Source organism: Podarcis tiliguerta, assembly GCF_965153285.1.
Source record: "Podarcis tiliguerta genome assembly, chromosome: 2".
In the NCBI taxonomy this organism is placed as follows: domain Eukaryota; kingdom Metazoa; phylum Chordata; class Lepidosauria; order Squamata; family Lacertidae; genus Podarcis; species Podarcis tiliguerta.
The window spans coordinates 97,817,561-97,838,434 of NC_139535.1; the positions used below are offsets into that span (position 1 = coordinate 97,817,561).

A 20,874-nucleotide genomic window follows, 5' to 3' on the forward strand; every position below is an offset into this window, starting at 1 on the left:
GATTTTTTTAGAACATATTCTAAATTGTTTAAAATTTCATTCAGTTTTTAAAAGTCTGCCCATTTTGTGAAACATTTACTTCCAGCACTAGCAGAGGCATGGGTGTCATTTCAGGATGTTATTTTTGGAAAGAAATATAACTTAGAGGAGACTATAATTTCTATTATGTAATGAAAGATTCATGAGATTACGGAATGAGACCAACAAGGATGTGTCTAATGGACATCAGCTTTTTGTCTTCTTGTTGTTAACTTTTTAAATATAAAACCCAACAAACCTTCATATCCAATTTGTGGGGTTGCCTGCTGAATTAAGACCACACACACACTGTCACTGAACAAGCAATTGCCACTCTCTGTACTGACAATGAAACTTGAGAGGTCATTCTGCCCATCAACCCACAAGCTAGTGATGTTAAAACTGGCAGACCCAATCAGGTGGGGCAATTCTTTCACAAAGCACCAAGCAGATCGGGAATTTTTTGTTCTGTAGAAATGATTCATTCTGGCATATTTATTAATTTCAGAAACTGTATACGGCTTTTCTGGATATATATGTTCCCAAGGAAGCTCGCATTAAAAACAACGAGATGCATTCTATAAAGTATGCAACATCTGCCAAACTGAGAATCATCACAGAACAATGGTGTAGAAGCCTGTAGATAATCTAAGATAACCTTTACCCCAAAGTGGGATCTTAATGAGCCAGCATTGTCATAGCGGCCATGCAAAATGACCCCTCTCCTACAGATGAACTCCTATCATCCCAATGAAAGTGTGTTTCATAGGCATGAGTAAAAGCAACGAAGGTACCATATAGGAGCTGCTGGAAAGTTATCATTTAATAGAACAACTCAGAGCAAATAAGGAGGCTGCAGGAGGAGGCAAAACAAAGCTTCATAATTGCTAGTACAAAAGGAAAGTTCTTTGCTGGTGAACAGATAAATATATAAAAATATAAAATCAATGGTAGTGTTTCGGAAAGGTCAACATTCCCATTACATTAGTATGGCAGAAAGTTATTTTACATAAAAGATATATGCAGTGCTTTTTCTGGGGGAGATGCATACCCCTAAACATTTTGTGAATCTTTTGTCCATTTACGGTATTTATTTTCCCCGATTTGAACTATAAAGTGGTTTTTTTCTTGAGTCAAAATGAGAGTACTCTTAAACATGGTTTTTTTAATAGAAAAAAAAGCACTGGATATATTCTACGCAGATTATTCCATTGATGCTAGAAAACTTCCCCTTCAAAATGCCACAAGCCACTGAAGTTTCTTCTCTCCTCCCCCTCCGCTTTTTTTATATAAAAAAAGCATATGAGCATGTTGCAGTGATGTTTGGATCAGGTTAGAGATGAGGGAAATGTAATAGATGTTCTCTAAGATGCTCAAGAGTGTGAGCTGGAATTAATGTGGATCCTATTTTCATGTTCTTATTACTAAAATGTCAGTAGGCACCAGTTACATGTTTGGGAAATTCCACTGTAATTAGTTCTTCCTAGAACTTACATCTGAACTCTTTTCTCCCCCTTCCAATTGTCTGCCCTACAGTCTCAAGATTATGCACACAGTGCCCTGATTCAGAGATATAAGAGCAGGCTGTAAGCATGTGAAAGTTTGTAAGTCCTCACAGTGGAAGGAACAAAACAAAACAAGTTTATTCAGACAATAACAGGAAATGCTAAGGGGCATCACTGTAGATGTAAAAGCTGTTTTGTGACATAGGAAGACTAACCTAGTACAAAAGCACTAACAGCATGCTATAAATAATGGTGCAAGCAGTATACTGGAAAGACCAGGCATCCAAAAATTAGCCAATAGAGGCACACTGTGAGCCTGTGACTTAACATGTTCATCGGACCAAGAGATGCAATGTCATGTAATTGGGGATTGGGGCAGTGTGGGGAGGACAGTTGAGCTTTCTGGATAGAAGGGGTGAAACGAAATTCAGAGGTCAAATGGTAGGCTGAGGATAGAATCCAGTGAAGAGAGGAATGGGCAGGCCGTGGAAGCTGGTGAAAGGTTCAGGGAACCAAAGTGTGGAGAAAGAGATCAAGAAGACTAAGTCACAGGCTCTACTCTGACTTGTTGCATGATAAAGGCAATCAAGGGTGATATCAGGAAAGGGAGGAGCTCTGTCACAATAACTGGGTGAGGCAGAGCAAAGAGAAGAAGAACAAATAATAGCAAGTTGAGCCCAAGAGGATAACTAAGCCCAGCAGAAGAGCACTGGTACAAGGGACCACTCTCAGAAGGTCCAAGATTCTGATCTGAATCTCCTTGCTACCACAACACATCTATTGTCACCAGGTAAAGGTAAAGGTAAAGGTAAAGGGAACCCTGACCATTAGGTCCAGTCGTGGCTGACTCTGGGGTTGCGATGCTCATCTCGCTTTACTGGCCGAGGGAGCCGGCATACAGCTTCCAGGTCATGTGGCCAGCATGACTAAGCCGCTTCTGGCAAACCAGAGCAGCGCATGGAAACGCCATTTACCTTCCTGCCGGAGAGGTACCTATTTATCTACTTGCACTTTGACGTGCTTTCAAACTGCTAGGTTGGCAGGAGCAGGGACCGAACAATGGGAGCTCACCCCGTCGCAGGGGTTCGAACCGCCAACCTTCTGATCGGCAAGTCCTAGGCTCTGTGGTTTAACCGACAGTGCCACCCGCGTCATCAGGTACCTGTCCACAAATAGCTCAGTTGCTTAGAGTGTGGTGCTGATAATGCCATGGTTGCAAGTTCAATCCCCTTATGGGGCAGCTGCATATTCCTCTATTGCAGGGGTTGGACTAGATGATCCACAGGGTCTCTTCCAACTCTACAATTCCACAAGTCTGTGAAATGTCACGCTTCTTCTCCGTCCTTCCTCTGCACCACTGTGGCTCTTCTCCAAGATTTCCAGTCCCCATTTCCTCTTCCTTCTCCCAGTCTACCAGCCTGTGATCCCCAAGAAGCCCATGTTGTGCTTCTATGGACCAAGTTGTTCCCAATGCAGTTTTCTCCTCTTTGGAGCACCTGCAGTTGGAGACTAGTGAGAGCAGTCCTGACTTGACATTGAAAGCTTTCTCTCCACTCAGGAGCAATCCCTTGAATGGTTTAGGAGCAGCATGTGATTCCAAGCCCCACTTTATCTGTCCCCGCACTCTCTTATCATGTGCAAAACAAATATATCATTATCATCTGCACACATGGTAGCTAACGGAGCTCAGGTGCTGAAAGAGTTACAAACCTGAACAAAATGGCATCACATAAAACATACTCAATCCCAATTTTATTCTCTCTTGGCTTTTGGTTATTGCAGGAAGAATTAATCCATATGGGCAGTTTTTCCCAATCTCATCAGTGCAAAATTCACAAAGGTGTCTAAAACCTTAATTCCGCCCAGCTACGAAGCCTGCCGTTTCGATGAAGCCTCTTGTATCTCAGTTCTGAGGGTCCCCAATACACTCACCAGTTTGCTGGCCAAGAGGGCTGCTGCATCCACCAAGTACCAGCTAGAGCTCGCTAGCTAAGGAGCCACGGCAATTACTGAAGTGGAACAAAACTGCGCTCTCCTTAATTTTCTTATTTATGTCCACACCACACCCCAGAAAGCTACAGCTCAAGCTAGCCTTTTTATCTTTGAGGTCTTGATTCTATGGGGTGCTAAGCAACCTTGGCTCCCACAGCTCATTGAGCATTTAGGACAAACAGGCTCTTCACAATAACCCTGGCAGCCATTCAGACTTATGCTTCCGCATTAAAGTGTTAGATACTTCCAAGAAAGCAAAACAAAACTGAGAGAGACAGAGAGACAGACAGACAGAGAAAGTTGCATGTAAAAAGGTCAGTTCAACTCTGAATCATTGTTGTGGCTTTGCTAAATCCTCCTGTTTTCCTGAAAATGGGATCTTCTCCCTAAATTTGGTTCTGATGTTCTGGTTGATTTCGTATGTTTTAACTTTTGCTGTTTTTGTGTGTGTGTGTTTTTTTTTTGTTTTGTTTTTTGCTTCAGGTTTTGTTTTGGTTTGTTGTTGTTGTTTATTTTTAAAAAATGTGTATGCTTTATGCTCCCCCCCCCTTCAAAACAAAACGAAACATGGATTGAGTTTTAATTGATTTTGTAGTTATGTATTTTGGGCAACACTTCAAGCATCAGCACGACAGAGGATGAGACAGACAAGTGTTTGAAATAAATAAATAAATTTGGCTCTCTAAAAATATACAACATGCCAGCCTTTTAGGAGGCAGACAATTAAAATAATCTGTGTTTGTTTTGTGTCAGGCTCTGCTTGAACATGTGACTCTCCCAAAGGAAAGTTTCAATGTTTCTACTGCTTCTGATTAAAACTGCCCTAGAACTAGTCTCCAAGACTCTTCTTACACCACAAAAGATGAAATAGGACTGGACCAGGGCCGAGCTGAATCCAGCATGCATCTCTCTCTCCTCTCTCTCTCTCTCTCTCTCTGGAATTTCCCCAGTGCAAAAACTCACACAAATATATGTGTCAAATTTCAGTGATCATTTGAAAGGGGGTAGAGGGATTGAAACTGATAAAAAGAAATGTATTCCCATTCAGAGCGAAGGCAGGAAGCAGTGCTTTCCCTCTGATTTGCCCCTGTGACGCCTTAGTCAAACCTGAGCAGCCATGTGCAGCTGTGACATCATGATTCTGATGCCTTGACCCCTGATTGGTTGGATCACATAGCAAGAAGATTTCAGGGGCGAGGTGAGCCAAAGTGGCATTGAACAGCAACGGACAGGAGAATGCCAAGTTTGTTGATTGAAAAAGGAGGCTTTCAGAGAACATACGAGGAGGCAGTCTCCCCTTCTGCCACCAAAAACAGCCATGAAAATTTGGCACAACCCCAGATTCTACAACCGTCTGGTCTCAATGCAAACCCAGTTGTATTTTTTTGCTACACCGACACTTGCCCCTCTTCCCTTGCAAGGCACAGCTGTCCTACCAAATGAGACTTATTACAAATAGATCATGGGTCTGGTCCAATGACATCCCCATAGCCCAGTGGTTTTCAACCAGTGTGGTGTGGCACCCTGGGGTGCCTTGAATGATGGTCAGGGGTGCCACAGGCAACACTGGCCTCTGCCCCTCTTCCATCCCCTTCCTTCCTTTGATGCTCTCTCAGGTCTCTGCCTCCCAAAGGCTTGCACAGCTGTTTGTTGCAGCAGCCCTGGCTACAAGCTCCCCAGGTCACTGATGCATCTGGGGCTGGCTAGGGGGTGCTTCCCAGGCCCCTGCGGGGCAGTGAGGAGACAGGGGGCAGCTCAGAGACCAGGGACAGCAGCTGCAGCTGCCCAGAGGACCCCCCAAGGAGAGGGGATTGAAGAGGAGGCCAAGGGAACACTCAACAAGGGAGAGTGTTTGAAAAGGGGTGAGGGGCTGCTGGGTCTGCAGGCAAGAGGAGACATAACTGCGTTCCTGAGCCCCACAGGGGTCAGCAGAAAGAATGCAGTTGGTTAAGGGAACCATGGACCCAAATAGGTTGAAAACCTTTGCCATAACCTATTGAATTTCAACCAGCCTAAACATTCAGAGGGACACGGGTGGCGCTGTGGGTTAAACCACAGAGCCTAGGACTTGCCGATAAGAAGGCTGGCAGCTTGAATCCCCGCGACGGGGTGAGCTCCCGTTGCTCAGTCCCAGCTCCTGCCAACCTAGCAGTTCGAAAGCATGTCAAAGTGCAAGTAGATAAATAGGTACTGCTCCAGCGGGAAGGTAAACGGCATTTCTGTGCACTGCTCTGGTTCGCCAGAAGCGGCTTAGTCATGCTAGCCACATGACCCGGAAGCTGTACGCCGGCTCCCTCGGCCAATAAAGCGAGATGAGCACCGCAACCCCAGAGTTGGCCACGACTGGACCTAATGGTCAGGGGTCCCTTTCCCTTTACCTTTAAACATTCAGAACAGAGATGCACTGCACACATTCACTGGTGCCATTTTCAGCGCATGGCCTTACTCTCTGTTTTGCTCTCTGCCCTGCAAGCCAAGCAGAAGATGCAGGTTTCATTTTCACGGGGCAAGCTTGCAACCAGCTTTTGGAACAGCCACACCACTTCCAGACCCAGGGAAGAGAGGTGCAAGCAAATGTCAAAGCAGTGCCCAGGATACTACTACTTCTTATGCAGCCCATGGGCACCCCACTGCCAGAGAGAGTTTTTTAATGATGCACTAGTTTCTGCACTGATCTCCAATATCACAACTACCTGTCTGGAGAGAAATTATTTTAGCTTCCTTTCAAACTGCCGAGCATCCTCTCCCAAGGAAAATCGCAGAGGAGGCAGGGTTGCCTGGACCAAAAGCAGTTCCCAGGGTGCCACTTTCACCTGGTGGGTGCATGTCACCCTCCCAACTCATGAAAGAGGTCACCCTGGAAGAGAGAGAAGACACTGCAAGAGAGAAATGGCGCCTTACAGGTCCTTCCCATCAGGGATTGGGCGAAGGGGGCTGAAGAAAGGGAATGTGTCACATGGACTGCCCAGCCGACTCTTTCTGGGCTAGATAATCATGGCTTAGGAAGAGAGGAAGGCAGTGGATATCTCAGACACAGCAGTTTTGTTTGGGAGCTAATGGAAATTGAAAGTTTTAAGGCAAAGCATAAACTATAGAAACAGTATGCATAACACACTGCTAACAGTAAACTGCTTGCATAATATGCTTGCAGTATATTTATTTATTCAAAGCATTTGTTCAATCAAAAATTTCCTGGGCAGTTTTACAGTTGCTCAGAAAAACAAAAAGAAAACAAAACCCACAAGGATTATTTTACTATACTACTCATGGTGTTAGAACTACATTTTACTTATCCATATTTGAGTAATACAATGGCATGGGTGGCGGTGTATTTGTATATTCCTCTTGTACAGTTTCCAGTTGGGTCATCCCATTCAGACAAATTGCTGGAACATCTCAACATGAATGTTTCCATCCCACCCCATCTGTATTCTAATGACTTACGGCTTCCCATCCTATCCATTCTGTCCTTCTGACATCTCTTCCTGCTGCTCTCCTTTCCCAAAGCTGTCACAATGGATGCAGTGTTCCACTTCGCTCTTTTCAGGGCGGCACACGCAATGCACTTTCTTCCAAGCCATAGAACTCAGCTTTCCCAGGCAGGAAAGAAGTGCAAAATTTAAGGAGAAGCATTCACCATGAAGAAAATCTCAATTACTTGTCCTGAACTGATGCCGAAACCCCTTGTCCTTATCTGACTCTTCATCCATCTGTCATTTTAATATTTCTGAACACATTCTCAATGAGGTCTGATTAATATATTTCTGCCAAAAACGTTCCTGCATTTCTTGGCAACACAATGTTCAGAGAAAGACTAACAAACAATGTTCTCATAAGTTTTAGCTAGATTCTATTACAGTACAGTGGTACCTCGGGTTACATATGCTTCAGGTTACAGACTCCGCTAACCCAGAAATAGTACCTCGGGTTAAGAACTTTGCTCTGGCGGCGCGGTGGCAGCAGGAGGCCCCATTAGCTAAAGTGGTGCTTCAGGTTAAGAACAGTTTCAGGTTAAGAACGGATCTCCAGAACGAATTAGCTACTTAACCCAAGGTACCACTGTATGTTGGTTTCACCTGCAAAATATACACAGGTATGTCCACATATTCATTTGTCAGATGCTGGGATCCAGCTACTTAGCATTTTACTCAGCCTCAAAGGTAAGAGAAGGAAAGAACAGCAAATCTTTTTCTCAATGGTACTGCTAGGATTGGTCAAACGATACTGTGCCATGTCCACAGTTGCTGAACCGAGATCTTTTATATTACTTAAGCAATTGCTCTGCATGATATTAAACTAAGAATTTGCTTCGAAGTTTCATCTCTTAACCCCCAATGGCAAAATAAATCATTTTACATTAATTCGCATAGCGGAGCCTGGAGCCTTAAGTATACACATGCATTTCACAGTCTGAAAGGTCATAAAACTTTTCTTTCTTTTTTTACCATCAAACACTGTGCAGCTGAAGGTTTGTTCAAAATGCTAAACTGTTTTCATTCTTCGTTTGCAAATGTGCAAGCCAAATGCTCTCTAAGTTCCACGGTTACAGATCAGGTTCTGTTCACTTTGATTCTTGTTTAACGTGCTGAGTATTCGTAACATTTTCCATAGAGAGTGATGTCAGCCTTGTTATGTCTATGCTTAGCAGTTCTGTGTGGAACTACAGGTGATACACTGGAGTTTTGTAGGTAGCATTTCTTGAATACATGACAGTGTTCAGTACAGTGGTACCTTGGTTCTCAAATGCCTTGGTACTCAAACAACTTGGAACCCAAACACTGCAAACCCGGAAGCAAGTGTCCCGGTTTGCGAACCTTTTCCAGAAGTCAAATGTGCTCCGTTTTGAGGTTACACTTCCGATTTGAGTGCCACACTTCTGTTTGGAGTGTTACGCTGAGCTCTGTCTGTTTCTGCTATTTATTTTGCGTTTTAGTTTTTGCGGCTCTCTTTTTTTTTGTGACTCTGTGGAACCCAGTTCAGCTACTGATTGACTGATTGTGTGACTGCAGTACATTCTTTATTGCTCTCATTTTATGGATCAATGTAGTTAGATGGTAAAACCCATGTTCAATTGCTGTTTTACAGGTTGTTTTTAAAAATTTGGATTGGATTAATCCATTTTGCATTACTTTCTATGGGAAAGCACCCCTTGGTTTTGGAACGCTTTGGTTTTGGGACGGATTTCTGGAACGGATTAAGTTTGAGAACCAAGGTACTGCTGTAATAACTACCCTCACTTTCCATTCTAGAAACATTTCTCTGCTTTTTCTGCAGAGGCATGTGAGTGGCATAGTAGTTTCTAAAGCCTGCCAATATCACCTTTATAATATCATGCTCTATATGTTTACAAATACATAGAGAGGGTAGCATTGGATTGAGACCATGATTCATTTCATGGGGATGGTCACACTTTGACTGCAATCCTATACATGTTTACATATCTCTCGCTTGGACTACTGCAATGCGCTCTACGTTGGGATACCTTTGAAGGTGACCCGGAAACTACAACTAATCCAGAATGTGGCAGCTAGACTGGTGACTGGGAGCAGCCGCCGAGACCACATAACACCAGTCTTGAAAGACCTACATTGGCTCCCAGTACATTTCTGGGCACAAATCAAAGTGTTGGTGCTGACCTTTAAAGTCTAAATGGCCTCAGTCCAGAATACCTGAAGGAGCGTCTCTACCCCCATCGTTCTGCCCAGAAACTGAGGTCTAGCGCCGAGGGCCTTCTGGTGGTTCCCTCGCTGTGAGAAGCCAAGTTAAAGGGAACCAGGCAGAGGGCCTTCTTGGTAGTGGCACCCGCCCTGTGGAACGCCCTCCCATCAGATGTCGAAGAAATAAACAACTACCAGACTTTTAGAAGACATCTGAAGGCAGCCCTGTTTAGGGAAGCTTTTAATGTTTAACAGACTATGGCATTTTAATATTTTGTTGGAAGCCGCCCAGAGTGGCTGGGGAAACCCAGCCAGATGGGTGGGGTATAAATATATTGTTGTTGTTGTTGTTGTTGTTGTTGTTGTTGTTGTTGTTATATTGTAGTTTAATGGGACTTAATCCTAAACAAACAGGCACGCATAGGATTGTGCTCCATCAGTATTATGGAATTCTTGCCTGGCTCCACAGCCAGTGAGATGTGGCAGTTGGCTCTTGGCCAGGAAGACCTGGATTCAAATCCCTGCACTGAGTGACCTTGATCCTTTCGATATCTCTCTCAGCCTAACCTACCTCAAGCAAAGTTTATTGCGAGGGCATGTGGAAATGTAATAATTGTATATGTACACAGCCTTGAGCTGCCTGGAGAGAGAGAAAAGCAAGATACCCATGTAATAATTAATAATGCCAACTTATTTCTTTTAAAAAAACAATCTCTTTGCTGAGCCCTGCGGTATATAATTGTTGGCTTTGTAGTGAGCAAATAGGAGGTGATCAACTCAGCTGCTCCACCCCTAATTAATTTTGGATTGAAATAGGTTTGCTTTATAGTGTTGTTATGTCAGTCAGAGTCTCTCTTTATTCCCCCAAGGCAAACATGATGAAATGAGTGAGCAGATCTTATCACAAAGGACTTTAACTGGGATATCTAAATAAAGCATTAGAAATAACAGGCTCAAGAAAAATCAGTCTAAACCGGCCTTGAAGTGGTTTTATTGCCATTAAGCAACTCCTGAAGAATGTTTTGGGAAACAAAAAGTTTCTTGGCCTTCCTTATAGATACAGTTCATCTCTGAGAAGTTAATGTGTTACAGCCTAATGTTTAACAGTCTATACAATTTATTACAGATTAACAGTTTTAAAGTGTTTTGCTGGAACGCAGTCCCACCAAAGTGAGATGAATTTATGTCGGGAGTACACCTTTAAGAATATAATTTTTTTTAACTCTTATGTGCTGTATGTGAATGGAAGAATCTCTAGCCTGTCTTGAAATGGTCTTCCTTTTTGTTTCGTTTTTTAAAAGAAAGACTGGGCCTACAACAATCCAACACATCCAATGTCCACCCAAGATTATCATGTCATTCACCCGGTTTGAATGGACTAGAACCTTGTCTTCTCTGGGCTATGATGCTCCTGGTAGCAGAGATTAAGAATTTGCTGGGACCCCAAAACCAGCAAATGGCCTACTCCCCCAAGGACCCACCACTGATCTTACTTGGAATGGAGAACTCAAGAAGGTTCAGGAAGAACTTTCTGACAGGGAGAGCTGTTCGACAGTGGAACGACCTCCCCTGGGAGATTGTGGGCTCTCCTGCCTTGGAGGTTTCCAAGCAGAGGTTGGCTGGGCATCTGTCATGGATGCTTGAGTTGAGATTCCTGCATTGCAGGGGGCTGGATTAGATGACCCTTCCAACTCTACAATTCTATGATAGGTCATAATAGTGTGTTGAAAAACCTCTCTTATTTTAAGTTAACAGGGCACACTGGGATTGCTTTGCTTGAAGGGCTCCTATATCCTGGCACCAGAAGTCCTTGATGTTCCCAGCCTCATTTCTACTACAATTGATCACATGTAGGCAATAAACGGAAGCTGTCTGTGGCTCAGTTCATGAAGGTAATCAGAGCCACCCCAAATTATGAACTTAGTCTCTTTGCTGCTTCTGTCTCATGCTTAGATGTGCAGTCCTAGCTAGTGCTGATGCAAAGACTTCATCAGAAACTTTCGGGAGTCTTACCTACATATATACTTATATCATTAATTAAAATCTCACTAGGTAGGAGTAAGGGACATGGGTGGCGCTGTGGGTTAAACCACAGAGCCCAGGGATTGCCAACCAGAAGGTCGGTGGTTCAAATCCCCATGACGGGGTGAGCTCCCGTTGCTCGGTCCCTGCTCCTGCCAACCTAGCAGTTCAAAAGCACATCAAAGGGCAAGTAGATAAATAGGTACCACTCCGGCGGGAAGGTAAACAGTGTTTCCGTGTGCTGCTCTGGTTCGCCAGAAGTGGCTTAGTCATGCTGGCTACATGACCCGGAAGCTGTACACCGGCTCCATCAGCCAGTAAAGCGAGATGAGCGCCGCAACCCCAGAGTCGTTTGTGACTGGACCTAACGGTCAGCGGTCCCTTTACCTTTAGGTAGGAGAAACTGACTGCTGAATTTACATAATAACGGTGAGAAGATATAGCTCCCCTTTCTATGTCCTCAAAGTGAAGGATCACCTCTAGAATGACTGACTATTTTAATTAGTTTTATAGAAACCATATTGAAACATGGCTTGTGGGGTTTGTTTGGCAAGCTGGATCTGATACCACTGGCAGATTTTAAAAGGCTATGTGCTTCAGAAACAGAGTGTGTTGAGAGTATCAAGTGGTCTATCGCCATGGAAGGACTAAGTAGAGAACACAAGGAGCGCTTGTAGCACTTGAATCTCTCTGCTTCAGAAGACAACTGCCGTGTTTATTGGAGTTTGCACTCTGTGCAGGAAGCACAGATAAGAGAAAACAATTTGGAAAAGGGCCAGTAATGTTATAAGAAGTGAAAAACAAGCTGCAGGCGGTGACGTCACAAAGCATCCTGAGGAAAGCAGAAAAGGGGGGATCTTTGCTTCCAACAAATACTAAATGGATGAAGTTATCTTGCAACTCATTGTTAGCAAACATTCCTTAAGGGAACAGATATCTCTATGCTTCTTTGCAAGCCAACCTGCAAAGTGCATCAGCACAAGTGTCAACAAGTGAGCAACAGGTTGACGTTATTATGACCCATTATGTCCCAATGACAGCCGCTGAAACTTTGGGTGTTTTTCAAACCAGGAACTCGGATCTCTTTGTTCTTACCCATCAAAATCTATTATGAGGGCATTCTTCCAATCACACACCCTGAACTGTTTATGAATTCTTCACTAACTTCCAAGTACACTTCCCATTCAATAAAAAAGAAAAAAATGGCCATTGTCTAGCTCCCTGGTACTTTTTCTTAATGGCAGAATGAGTCAAAGGAAAGAGCAAAGATTCCTGGGCAAGGATGGAGCTGTATTGCACACAAAAGGGGTGGGCAGGGGATGCTTGCTCTAGAGACATGGAAAAACCAATAAGCCAGCTGTAAAAGAAGGCAAAAAGGCTTAATTGTCTCAATGAAACTTGTTACAAGTTGAAAGTATCTTTCTTTGATGATTAGACCAATTGTTTATTCAAAACCTAATAAGATGTTAGTTAATTTAACTTTGTTATTTGTCCTTTGCTTTGACCTGACCTGGATGTACTGCAAAACTAAGGATTGGTGTACAACCTGGGCCAGCATAAGTTGTAGTAGGGAGTTGTAGTTGAGCAAAATATGAAGGGCCACTGGTTCCTCCCCCTCCCATGTAAAGATTAATCATCTCTCAGTACAAAGAGTTCAGGCCATGGCACATTATGTGCTCTAGTGATATGCTATGGTCTGCTATTGATGCTTGAGGGGGTCTTGCATGCCAGACAGGTCTGACTATATCCCACCTGCAACTGGCTATAATGCAGAGGCTCAGTCCCCAAAGTCCCCATTTAGGGCAAGCTGTGGGGCTGATTTTTGCCACTCTGTAGTATTGGACCCTACAATTCAGCTTTCATAAACATTGGTTGGAGTCCATTGTCCTCATCCATAACTCCAGCTATTAGGTATTCTGGCTTGACTTAAAACCAAGTCCAAAAGCAGTCATTCATTATAAATTACTTTACCAAACACTTTACGTCCCAATAAGAATTGCCACCCTTACAGAAATAGCATTGTCCCATCAGGAGAGACTCTATAAATCACTGGCAGCTGCTCTGGCACTGCTATTTTTCATAGTAATTAAAATACTCAGAGCTGTTGCAACACCTGTACAACCGCATTCCACAAGTTGCTCAAAAGGTTCCAATTCCAGTTTGGATTATTGCTATGGAAACTGCGCCACCCTTCTGCTCCCACATAAATAAAATGAGAGAAAGTCCAAATATTGCATTGAAAAGAACATTTATTCATGAACTGTCTGGAGGGAAGGAATGAATAGAGAACAGCTGCCTCGTACCCTTTCCTCTAACACAAAAAAATAATAATATGGAGGACCCTCTCACATTAACCTGAAGTCTAAAACAAACAGGCAGAATACCGTTTTCGTACTTTGATCTATGAAACAACTTATCATGGAATAAATGGATGGCCAGTCAGAAAGCTTGGCTTTGAAAAGAACTAGTCGAGATTCATGAAACTGCAGAAAAATCAGTCTGGTTTTCATCGAGAGCGAAAAGCAGCAGAATGAAGCTGAAGTGTTGCCCAGGTGTGAAATGAACTGAATAGTTTCTCCATTATAGGCACCATGAAAGTCAAGATGATTTAATGCATGGTGCCTTGTAGCAACTAGAGAAACCATCAGATGTTTGAAATAAAAATATAATTAAGCAACCAGTACATGCCAGCCTAGTAGAGGTCCTAGTGTTGATGTCAAAATTCACAATGGGACAAAATAAGAGCACTGTAAAATTTAAGGCGTGTTTATTTCTATCACGTAAGCCTGATGTGATTGTTTAAACACCACAACCAATTTGCCACAGGACCATTTTTGTTTGTCTGTTGGCTAAAAGAGCTACCGTTCTAGAATTTACAACTAATAAATGCCTCTCTTTCTATTGACTTGTATAAACTTTATGAAAATTCACAAGAAATTACTGTGTTGGTCACCAGACAAACAAGGGGATTTAGAACACAACATGATAAAAGTCAAGAAAAGAGATGTGAATGAAAAGAGTTTAAACCCATGAACAACATTGTGCAAAAGAGGTGGAAATACTCTCCCCAATTTCCCACAACACCAGTAGATACAGCAGCAAGCAGGTTTTGGGTGTCCGATAGTTCACAACTATATCTAAAACTGGTAAGCATTCAACATATACTTTATGAGAGGTGTGTATATGTTGTACTTCTGCTCAACAGCTGAGAAAAGTTAAACAGCACTGGATACAAACTAAGCGCACAGTGCTATTTTTTACTAATCTAATTTAAACTGTTTGTTCACACAACAGCCAACTCACCCTACAACCTGAAAAGGAAAACTCAATTTCTCAACAATATAAGGTGCATATGTTTCTGTAGCATAGGTCTGATGCAGTAACTAAATGCCACAATAAATGTGCTCCTCTTTAAAGTGCCACATTAACTTTTTTTTAAAAAAAAGCAGACTAAAATGGCTGCCTCTTTTGCAATTGCCATTCATGAATGCCTCTCCTATTTATCTATTTGCAAATTACATGGATTCACTTTGCAAAAATCACAGCCTAGGCTATTTACATCTTTTAAGCTTCCTCTTTCTAATGGCACACTGGGCAAATGTCTTCAGGAAATATAGAGAAAGTACAGCCTTTCCAGATTCCCGAGAAACCTTTCATTTGTAAAGGCTAAGTATTTAACACTGTGACACAAATTCAAACAGCTTTAATGCCACATTCGCAGTATTTACAGAAACAATAAAATAATTACTTGTAAGAAGAGAAACTGAATGTTACCTGCTGCAGCACGCACATGGGAATTCATAGCCCTGGTCTCTGGCATGACAAACAAGCTGATTTTCCCCCCTTGTATTTTGCTAGTAGGTACAATCCCTCCCTCTTTCATATTGTTAAACAAACATCACATGCCTGGAAACACTCAGAAAGTATTCATGTAAAAATGATCTGTTCAAGGAGTAGACTTGAAGAGCACCAGTGTGGTCAGCAGGTGAACTCTACAGCTGGGTTCAGATACCTTATGAATAATAGCCTTGAAGCAGTTAGCCTAATTTTGCCTTCCGCACAATGGAAATAATACCAGCAACCTCTGGAGCAAGGAAAATGATAAAGAAACCTAAAGGTAAAGGTAAAGGGACCCCTGACCATTAGGTCTAGTCGTGGCCGACTCTGGGGTTGCGGTGCTCAACTCGCTTTATTGGCCCAGGGAGCCGGCGTACAGCTTCCGGGTCATGTGGCCAGCATGACTGAGCCGCTTCTGGCAAACCAGAGCAGCACACGGGAACGCCGTTTTCCTTCCTGCTGGAGCGGTACCTATTTATCTACTTGCACTTTTACGTGTTTTCGAACTGCTAGGTTGGCAGGAGCAGGGACCGAGCAACGGGAGCTCACCCCATCACGGGGATTCGAACCCCCAACCTTCTGATCGGCAAGCCCTAGGCTCTGTAGTTTAACCCACAGCGCCACCCGCATCCCTAGGCCACCTTAAAAACCTGCAACTTCATTGGAGTGCAGACTCAGTTTTATTCATTGCTGCAGTTCAGGTAGCTGAAAGGAAGAAGATACATCACCCACTTGTTTAAGTGAAATTCTGCCACATAAAAACCAGCTCAGAAGGAAAGCTGGTGACGTAAATTTCAGAACAAGGAAACTATATCATGAAAAAGGTCAGATTACTGTTTAGAGGCACTTTGCATAAGCCAGAGCCCAGAAGTCAGCCCCCCCCGCCCCCACCTTGCTCTGCTGCCAGTGTCTATAGCACATGGAATAATAACATAATAACCTCCTGACTTTTCTCTGATGAATAGAGGGACATTCTAAAGGTAAAGGTACCCCTGCCCGTACGGGCCAGTCTTGCCAGACTCTAGGGTTGTGCGCTCATCTCACTCTATAGGCCGGGAGCCAGCGCTGTCCGCAGACACTTCCGGGTCACGTGGCCAGCGTGACAAGCTGCATCTGGTGAGCCAGCGCAGCACATGGAACGCCGTTTACCTTCCCGCTGGTAAGGTGGTAAGGTGCAGCAGTTCGAAAGCACCCGGGGGTGCTTTCGAACTGCTAGGTTGGCAGGCGCTGGGATCGAATGATGGGAGCGCACCCCGCCGCAGGGATTCAAACCGCCGACCATGCGATCGGCAAGTCCTAGGCGCTGAAGTTTTACCCACAGCGCCACCTGCGTCCCTGAGGGACATTCTATTCAATAATAATAATAATAATACCCCCGCCCATCTGACTAGATTGCCCCAGCCACTATGGGTGGCTTCCAACATATCTAAAAACATAATTAAACATTAAAAAACTTCTCTAGACAGAGTTGCCTTCAGATGTCTTCTAAAGGTTGTACAGTCATACCTCATGTTACGTTTGCTTCAGGTTGCATGTTTTCAGGTTGTGTCCCACAGCAACCCAGAAGTACCAGAAAGGGTTACTTCCGGGTTTCGCTGCTCGCGCATGTGCAGAAACCCAAAATGACATCACGCGCAGGCGCAGAAGTGGCGAATTGTGACCCGCGCAGACATAGATTGTGTTCTGCTCATATTGCGAACAGGCCTCCGGAACGGATCCCATTCGCAACCAGAGGTACCACTGTATAGTTCTTTATTTCCTTATTTCGGGGGTCACATAACACCATACCCTCCAACATTTCTCTGATGAAAATGGGGACAGCCTACCATACCCTCCAACATTTCTCCGATGAAAATAGGGACATCCTACCATACCCTCCAACATTTCTCCGATGAAAATAGGGACGTCTTAAGGGAAAGCAGGACAGTCCAGGATCAAATCAGAAACCAAGATGGCTTCTGTAAATCCGGGACAGTCCCCAGAAAATGGGGGCACTTGGAGGGTCTCCCATCTGTAGTGGAAATGCATCACCTTCCCATAAAGCCTCTAGCCATGTCAAGCTGCAGCCATTTGGTATTGTTATAACCAAAGGTTAGGAGTGCAAAATGGAGGGAGGTCTGGCATGTGCTCCTCTGGGGTGAGCACCTGGTGGGGCCACAGGGCTCTAGTCAAGTTCACATACCAAAGGGTTGTGTGGCAAGGAGGAAGAATTCTTCCCAGTCCTTTGTTGCAGAGCCACAGGATGAGCCTGTAAATGTGCCCAGAAGTTGTGGTGGAGCTGATCCTTCTTTTCTTAGGAAACTTCACTGCCTGGGCTCTCGTTTTATTCGGTTAATTGGGCTGATCTATTGCTTGCAACTTTCCTATTCTATTCTATTTTGAATAAACAGAATCTATTCACTACAGGTGTGCTGGCAAGACAACCACGAATCTGAACTATTCGTCTGTCGCGGTTAAGATCCGCTCACAGCTTTTCATCCTTCCTTCTTCCTCAGCCCTCCTCGTGAAACCAGAGTAAACTGTTTGCACAGCATTTCATGGACGCCGTAAACCCACCAAAGGGAACATTTTGTCCCTATAATCTCAGGTAATGCAGGATTCTTAAGGCATGCAAGAGAGGTGCGTTGAGTGACAGCGACTGGACTAGATTCTGAAAATGTCGGAGCAAACTCAAGCTGCAGGGAGAAAGTTGGAGGGGATGCTTCTGCAGAGGGATAGAAGATGGGAAGGAAGAGGAGACGGGTCTCTGAAGTTTGTATTCCCCCTCAGTGGCCAGAAAACAGCTGCTTGCCATCTCTTCTTTTTTCATATGTTGCGTCCTGGCACAGTAGGACGAGCCTCCAGGCAGCTTCCTCCCTTTCTTCCCTTAGCCAGCTCCACTGCAGGCTCACATTAAAAAGCCGTGTCAGAGACACGTGTCTTGTAAACCCATATAATAAACTTTTCTACACATTTTGCTTACTCGCTTGGGAAAAAAGTCCTGCCCCCTTTGGCACTTCACCTTTGCGATGTTTGCGGCCTTCCATGACTTGGAGAGCAAAATTATGAAATGTATACAGTCATACCTCATGTTACGTTTGCTTTATGTTACGTTCTTTCAGGTTATGTCCCACGGTGACCTGGAAGTACCAGAAAGGGTTACTTCTGGGTTTTGCCACTAGCGCATGCGCAGATGCACAAAATGACATCATGCGGAGAAGCGGCGAGTCACAACCCGCACATGTGCAGACGTGCCATTGTGGGTTGCACTCTTTTCATGTTGCGAACGGGCCTCCAGAACAGATCCCGTTCGCAACCAGAGGTACCACTGTATATTGGAAATGTGAACAAATGTGTGTACACATTTTCCTGAGGACTTCTTTAAGAAAAAAAGAAATCCATCTCTTGTCACCTCTCTGCTTGAAGACCCACAATGAAACTAAAATACAGTGGTACCTCGGGTTACATACGCTTCAGGTTACATATGCTTCAGGTTACAGACTCTGCTAACCTAGAAATAGTGCTTCAGGTTAAGAACTTTGCTTCAGGATGAGAACAGGAATCATGCTCCGGCGGCGCGGCAACAGCAGGAGACCCCATTAGCTAAAGTGGTGCTTCAGGTTAACAGTTTCAGGTTAAAAACGGACCTCCGGAACGAATTAAGTACTTAACCCGAGGTACCACTGTATCTTCATTCACACACACACACACACACACACACACAGTGGTACCTAGGGTTATGAACTTAATTCGTTCTGGAGGTCCGTTCTTAACCTGAAACCATTCTTAACCTGAGGTACCCCTTTAGCTAGTGGGGCCTCCCACTGCCACCACACGATTTCTATTCTCATCCTGAGGTAAAGTTCCTAACCCGAGGTACTACTTCCGGGTTAGCGGAGTCTGTAACCCGAAGTGTTTGTAACCCGAGGTGTTTGTAACCAGAGGTACCACTGTATAGCATATGAAAACCTAACAAGCAGGAGCAATGCAAATATATCACACAACAGTACTTCAGACAATAAAAGTTAATTCAATTTTTAAAGTAAACAACCAAACCCCCAAAACATATTAAAAAATGTTTATGAAAAATGCATTGAACTGTGAGCAGCCTCGCTGAGTTAACTTAAGTAGTAAAATTCACAGTTAAAGGTCTGTAAAACAGCAGGCATAACAATGTAACAGTGAATAATATAACCGTCTTAACAGAAACAAATCCATGTCAAGTAACAGCTTCAGCACCACTGACTATACATTCTCAGGCATAATGTCTTCTCTCCTCCTACAACAAGAACAAGGATTCAAACCCGGTTCTCTACAGTTCCAACTGGTTGGTACTTATTAGTTTTTTGTAGGCTTCCACCCACAAGGAATGTGTAGGCAAGTCCACTTACTGTGATTGCACAATACTTGAAGGCTTGCCTGGTGCCCCCCTTGTTTTTAATTTATTTGCCTTGTGGGGGGAAAGACCAAGATTGTGGAACACCTTGTCCTCTGCTGTTCACATGACTCTTTCACCATTTTTTGTCAGCTGGTGGAGACTTTCCTACACCAGCAGACTTTTGCTGAACTGCTTTAGGTAAGGGTCTGCGTTGATGACTATTTCAATCTCTCCTGTCTGCCTGTACTTTATTGATACCTTCCATTGTGGTTTTAATTTTCGCAAGCTGCCTTGCACGGAGTGTACGCCTCCCAAAGTGTCGGCGCCAGAAGATGGGGCTAATGTTTGAAAGACCTTTGGCTTAGACAAGCAGAAGAACTGAAGACTATTAGCAGAAGTGATCTCTGCCAGCTTCAGCAGCAGGTGAATAAGGTTGTCAGAGATGGATTCCTCAATGTCTAGGCTTCAGGCATGATCAGGTGATAAAAACACTCCTAAGACAAGCAGGGAGTATCAGGTTCATGTTCACTCAGAACCTGTTGTTCAGATGTCAAAGGGGATAACATTTTCAGTTGATTATAGGTTTGGATCAGTGGCATTCGTTACAAAGCTGCTGCCACCACCAGTCATTTCAAATTTATTGTTTCAACGTTTAAATGAATGCATTCGTCATTGCTCTGAAAAATTTGGCTAAGCCTTAAAATGTCTTCCAAAATAAGCAATTTTGCATGCCCATGTGTCCACTCCATACCTATGGTGAGTCAGGCAGGCTTATTTAATACCTATTTTAAAAATCCTTACGATGGCTATTTTCATCCAAGGTTTCGCTTGAGAAGAGAGGACTGTGAAACTCTGGGGATGGCTGTAATTTATAAATAAAAATTTAACTTGGCTTTGCTTTATTTTTCTCTCTCAGTGTAACAGGTAACCAAAAACAAACAAACAAACAAACAAACCCACAGGCACAACATCAGAAAGGTCTCAAGACAGAGGGAAACAAACTGTTTCTTCCCTTGATCCAAATAACAATCTTCCTGTCATTTTCCTTCTGAAGGGAAGGAAAAGGCACTGATTTATTTGTCTCCTATATTTCATTCAAACTGTGTTGCTTTTTCTCAAGGAAGCAAGAAAACCTGGATTGGTAAAAGAGCTATGGGTATAATTGACCTCCTTTTGATACCAGAGGTTAATAATAATAATAATAATAATAATGACTACTATCTAGGTGACCTTTAAATGATGAACAAATTGTGGTTATTACTGACACCCTCTGCCTTTTCTGTGATTCCATATGCAGCTGAGCTCATTCTCCAACCTTCTCAACAGCTATTTGCAGACTCTAGAACTCTGTGCCCAAAGAAGGTCTATTTCTAATTATTTGCTGTCTAATACTTAAAAAAAAAAAACGCCAGGCCTGTTGCCCTTAAGCTTCTGTCAAAATTGATTTTAGTTAGTTGTTTTGATTGATGTTTTGCCAGTCTCCTTT

General features: G+C 43.6%; 1 protein-coding gene across 3 annotated transcripts in view; it reads right to left on the reverse strand.

Annotated features, from left to right (window-relative positions):
* Positions 1-20,874, reverse strand: part of KCNJ16 (potassium inwardly rectifying channel subfamily J member 16) — a 44,241-nt gene that overhangs the window by 12,781 nt on the left and 10,586 nt on the right. Inside the window, exon 1 of one of the 3 annotated variants that reach the window (XM_083427795.1) lies at positions 14,969-15,033. The exons of 1 other annotated variant lie outside the window; for it this stretch is intronic. The gene's annotated coding sequence lies outside the window, so the exon portion shown is untranslated. Of the gene's footprint in view, positions 1-3,455; positions 3,616-14,968; positions 15,034-20,874 lie in introns of those variants that run through there. One more of the 3 variants, XM_083427793.1, reaches the window with a different exon arrangement.